This window comes from Amblyomma americanum, chromosome 10 (genome assembly GCF_052857255.1).
Source record: "Amblyomma americanum isolate KBUSLIRL-KWMA chromosome 10, ASM5285725v1, whole genome shotgun sequence".
In the NCBI taxonomy this organism is placed as follows: Eukaryota; Metazoa; Arthropoda; class Arachnida; order Ixodida; family Ixodidae; genus Amblyomma; species Amblyomma americanum.
In genome coordinates, this window is record NC_135506.1 from 118,580,308 (window position 1) to 118,586,390 (window position 6,083).

Here is a 6,083-nt window from a genome sequence, read left to right on the forward strand (position 1 = left end):
CCGTGCTCTTTGAGTGACGACCAGAACGAAGGGACCCGCCGCCGTCGCCGCGGGGAAACGGGCTTATCCTCCCCAATTGGCGTGGCGGTTCCAGGGGCGGCCCTCGCGAGCACATTCCAGGACAAAGGAACTGTCAGCGGGCCAGAGCGCGCCTTACCACAGCCGACGCTATGCGCTACCTCGAAGACAACATTCTTTCCCTCGGACTCAACACGTGAGGGGGGCGAGACAATAAGTGCGGTGGTATGTTTGTGCGCCCAAGTGAAAGCCCTAGCCCCCCCTCCTTCCCCTCCGGCGTGGGCGTCCTCGCCCTAGGGGGTGTGGAGAAGAGGATATAAAAATCGAGAAGCAGTACGGAAGGGGGACGCTCAGGACGACATCGTTCGCCAAGAGGGCCTTCAGCGCCGAAGCCCGACGGCGTGCAGCTTCTGCCAGCAACCGCTCGAGCCCAACTCCGGAGCCACTCCATCGCCCCCATGAAGTCGTCGGCACGTAAGCTCGGACGCCCCAGCCTCTGATGTATAATCTTAATCATGTGTAATTATTGAATATACCTGTTTGTTTAAACTGAGCCATACGGTGTCTCTTTGCCTCTCCGTTCCGTGTGGACCTGCGCATTATGGGGGTCATCACACTGGTGTCAGAAGTGGGGTCTCAAAAGCAAATGTCCTCTGAATGCTGCGACTTTCATGACTTCAAAATTGTAATCAAAAGGGAATCACGGGACTGATTGTGGGACTTTTACCCCCATTTGAGAGGCTTGAGGCACCGGAGGGCTTGAAAAAAAAATGTCTTTATCTGAGGGAGCTCCCACTCCACAGCCGTCGCTCGGAGCAAGCATGCTGGCATTAGGAAGCGTCATTCCGACGTTTACGGGAGATAAGACAGGGGTTCCAATCTGCGATTTCTTTTCCATGCTAGAAGAGATTGGGAAAATGGGGGGATGGTCCGATGCTCAAATGCTGGGAATGGCGAGGTGTAAGATGGCAGGAGCTGCTCATGATTTTGCATGGCGAGACGAAAAAGTAAAATCCACAAAATCATTTGCGGAATTTAAGAAGCTCGCGTTTGAGCATTTTGACACTGAACCACGTCACGTGCGAGTACAGAGGTTCCGTGACGCCGGACAAATGGTAGGGGAGGACGTGCGAACGTTTGCGTCGCGGCTTCAGCGCTTAGTTAAGCAGGGAGGAGGAAGGAGACCAGCTTAAGAAGAAATACGCGGAGGATATACTTAAAGAGGAAATGACCGCTTTGTTCGTGGCTGGTCTGCAAGACCCCGTGCGCCGGTTCGTGCTGTCGCGCAAGCCGAGCAATTTCGACCAAGCCGTGGAGGCCGCATTGGATGAGGAACAAAATGAGGCGTTAACGACAGCCGCAGCGAGAGTACGCGTCATAGAGAGAGCGGTGCTCAACCCTGAGGTTGCTCTCTTGACAGAGCGGTTAGATCGCTTAGAACAGCTGCTATCTCAGCAGGTAGAATGCCAGGTTGAAGCGCGCGCTCAACAGCGCCCATTCGCTGGAAACCGGAGACCGCCACAAAGCTACAGGCGCGGTATGCGAGATTTTGAAGAAATCGTATGCTTCGCTTGCCAGGGTCGCGGACACATCGCCAGGTTCTGCCAAAACGTGCGCCGTGGGGAGCCACAAAGAGAAGCAGGCGAGACACGCCCTAAGCAAGCCTACAGCGGGGCTCCAGATACCGAGACAAAAAACTAGTTAGTCCTCCCCAGCCTGAGGAGTGTGGGGAGGGAGCAGTAGATGATGAGGTGGTGGTAGTTTGTGTGGCCGACGAGGCATGCCCTGTTGTGCGTTGCAAGTTAAATGGTTGTTGTATGGAATTGTTGATAGATACGGGGTCAAAGGTGACATTGCTTAAGGAGAGCAGTTTTAACACGCTTCGAAGGAAGGGGGACCGCGAGGTGTTGGAAGCGTCTGGTGGTATGGCAAACAAATTTGTAGGCATAACGGGGGATCCTCTTGGCATAAGTGGACTCTACCGGTTACACTTCTCTCTCGGCGGAATTGCATTGGAGCACCCCTGCTACGTATGCCCGGACACGGTGTCTCTGCCAAACGGAGTGTCAGGTATATTAGGGCAGGATTTTTTGAGAAAAGGGAAGGTAGTAGTCTCATTCTCTGAGGAAGAGGTTAATGCGGGCGGCTCAAAAGTTCCGTTTTTGAACAGGAGAGGGGCTGAGATTCGCATTACCGATATTGACACCCGTCAAACAGTGGGATCATTGGAGAAGGTATATTCGCGGGTTGCCGTCCGGCTGGTCGAGGAGGCGGTCGTCCTTCCTTGGTCGGAGCACATTTTGTACGCGTTTGTGCCTTCAGATGTAGAGAGCGGCGCCGTGGGAGTGCTTGAGCCGGTCGACTCTCTCAGCAATGGCCTGAAGGCAGCCGCGTGCCTTGTGACAGTTAATGACGCCCACAGAGTGCCCCTACGGGTGGTTAACTGTAGCCAGCAGCCACTGAGCCTTCCCAAGAACAAAACATTGGCTTTCTTCACCTCTGCGATAGAGCAACGTGAGCCCACCGATACGGTACTCGCAACTGTAGAGCATGCTAGTCCTTCGGCTGCTCCAAAGGTGTCGTTCGATCTTTCTCACGTAAAATCCAGGGAGAGGGAGGCTCTGGCTGGTTTGCTGAACGACTACTCGGAGGTATTCGCCGCGTCCAACCTGGATTTGGGCTGCTGTGGCGTTATAAAGCACAGGATAGAAACCGGCACTTCATCGCCCGTTTACCAGCGTGCGTACAGGATTCCTTACTCCCAACGTGAGGAGATGGAGCGGCAGGTGCAGGACCTGATTGATCGCGGCATTGTCGAACACTCAAAGTCACCCTGGGGAGCACCAGCACTATTGGTGGAAAAGCCAGATGGCTCGTATCGATTGGTAGTGGACTACCGCAAACTAAATGCCGTAACTCGCATCGATCCATACCCCATCCCCAATATACAGGAGACGCTTTCTCAGCTGGGCTCTGCCAGGTACTTCACGGTAGTGGACATGGCGGCGGGATTCTGGCAGATAGCAATGGATCCGGCAGATGCCGAGAAAACGGCATTCAACACGCCCTCAGGGCACTATGAATGGAAAAGAATGCCGATGGGTCTGGCCAACAGCCCTGCTGTCTGGCAGAGAACCGCTGATGTTATCCTGGCAGGTCTTCTGGGGAGGCTGTGCTTCGTGTATATGGATGACATTATCATATACAGTGACAGTTTTGATAACCATTTGCGCGATATTGAGCAGGTTTTGGTGCGACTAAGAGCAGCGGGTCTCAAGCTGAAACCCTCTAAGTGCCAATTCCTCAAAAACGAGGTGAAATACCTCGGGCACGTTGTTTCAGCTGACGGCGTGCGACCGGACCCTGAGAAACTAAGGTGTGTCTCGGATTTTCCATCCCCGACTAGCGTCCGCCAGGTCCGGCAGTTTCTCGGCCTGATCGGTTACTACCGAAGGCACATAGAGGAGTTCGCCAAGCTCGCTAAGCCGCTCACCGCCTTAACAGCCAAAAATGTCGCCTTTCGCTGGGACGAAAACGCGGAGAATGCTTTTGGGGCCCTGAAAAGGAAGCCAATGAGTGCACCGCTGTTGCGCCACCCGGATTTTAGTTTGCCCTTCGTTATGGCCACAGATGCGTCAAAGTTCGCAGTTGGTGCCGTGCTATCTCAGGTTATCGAGGGCAAAGAACATCCCGTTGCTTTTGCTAGCCGACAGCTGAGCCCCACAGAGCAAAAGTACGGAGCTACGGAAAGGGAGTGCCTCGCCGTTGTCTGGGCAGTAAAGCACTTCAGATGCTACCTTTACGGCCGCAAATTCAAGCTAGTCACAGACTGCCATCCTCTGAAATGGGTGATGAGTGTCAGGGACCCTAGCTCGCGACTCGCTAGATGGAATCTACACCTGCAGGAATACTGCTTTGAAGTTGAGCTCAAGTCAGGAAAGACACATCTGAATGCTGATGCACTCAGCCGCACAGCTGCCGTGGCAGCTATAGATGAGTTTGTCCCCGTAGTCGACCCCGCCGAATTACGCACAGAGCAGTGCAAAGATCCTGACCTGAAGCGAATAATCGAAAGCTTAGAGGGCGCACCGTCTCACCCCGAACAGCTAGGTTATTTCATTGACAAAGACGGCACCCTGTGTCGGCGCACGAGGCCAACCAGGAAAGGGAGACCAGAGAAAACCGCTTGGGAGAGAGTCGTCATACCTCGGTCGTGGACAGAAAGGGTTCTTCGCGCGTTTCACGATGCGCCATGCGCCGGTCATTTTGGCGTAGCGAAGACACGCAGGCGTGTGGAGCGTTTGTACTTTTGGAGTGGCATGCGACAGGATGTTAGAGACTACTGTGCGAAGTGTCATTCCTGTCTCGAAAGAAAAACACCCAAGGGACGAAGACCAGCTCCAATTCAGCCGTTCTCTGAGGTTTCGGCTCCCTTCGAGCGGACAGGTATGGACATAATGGGCCCATTGCCCACGACCACTTCCGGAAACAAGTACATTTTAGTATTTGTCGATCACCTTTCAAAATACGCGGAAGCGGTAGCACTCCCAGATCAGAAGGCAGACACGGTTGCAAGAGCATTTGTCGAACAGATCGTGCTCCGACATGGACCCCCGAGGCAACTCTTGACAGATCGGGGAACGAACTTCGTGTCGCAGCTAATGAGGAGAGTTTGCGAGCTGCTTAAGATCGCTAAGAAGCAGACAACACCGTACCATCCGGCTTGCAACGGCGCGATGGAGCGACTGAACCAAACCGTGGCCGGGTTCCTGTCGCATTTTGTTTCGCGCGACCAGCGGGACTGGGACTTGTGGCTCCCGTATGCAATGTTTGCCTACAATTCCGCAGCACACGAGAGCACGGGCGAATCGCCATTCTTTCTTCTCTACGGCCGAGACCCGGACCAGCCTAGTGAAGTGCCAGAGGGCCCCCGTCGTCTCCCATACGCTTCACTGGACGACTATAAGGTTGAGCTAGAATCGCGCTTGCAAGTGGCGAGGGACATCGCAAAAGAGGCCTTAAAGAAAGCGGCGAAGCGCAGGAAGGAGGTGCACGATCGCAGTGCTAGAGACGCGCCGTTTAATGTGGGGGACAGCGTGTACATTGAAAACTGCCAAAGGCAGATTGGGCTAGCTCGTAAGTTCCAGACGAAGTGGAGAGGACCGTGCGAGGTTGTCGAGAAGCTTTCTCCGGTAAACTTCGGAGTCCGAGACGTGAACCGGCGCTTGATAAGGATACACGCAAATCGCCTCAAGTCGGCACCGGTTCAGTATTCACGAAATGAGGAAAGGGAAAGCGCGGATTTTGATGGGGACAGAAGTGAAGCGGAGCGCGCAGATAGTTCGCAAGAAACGCCCTCTCCTGCATTTGTTCGGCAGGCGCCCGAGGTGACGGCCGGAATGCCACCGGATTTACTTCATGCATTGCTAGAAGAAGAAGCGCGCGAGGTTGCCGCGCAGATAACGCCAGGAGAGGCTCCTGCCACGAGCCCTCGCGAGTCCCAAAGCAGACAAAGGGGCACAGACTTACTTAGTATGACTCATGAAGGCCGATATCCGCTGCGAAATCGGAAAGCTAAGTCGGACTAATGGCGTAAACAGAGCGGAGTTGTGAACTGGTTAGAATTGTGTAATGCCACAGCTCATAACATTGCTATGTGCTTATGTGTTAAGTTATCGGAGTTGGTAGTTAAACCTTTCTGTCATTAAGTAACACCTTCACAGGAGAGCATGCGGAGCGCATGCAGAACCTGCCCTACTTCGTTTCGTTATCTATATTTTTGTCTGTGCCGTGATCGTGCTAGAAGTGGGAGCTCCTTTGTAACTGTGGTAAATTTATTTCGTCCAGTTTGGACTAGAAAGGAGAGGCTTGGGTGCTGAGTTTCATGTTTATCTGTAAAAGAAGATCAGAGCTGCCCCTGGAGACGCCAGTTATGACAGCGGAGGCATATGGTGTTGTGCAGTGGTGTTGAGTGCAGCGAAAAGTGTTTTGTCGGACGCACTGTGCGAGGCGATTCAGAAAGACAAGGGGAGCTGCGTGGACTCAAATGTTCGGAGAACATTCTT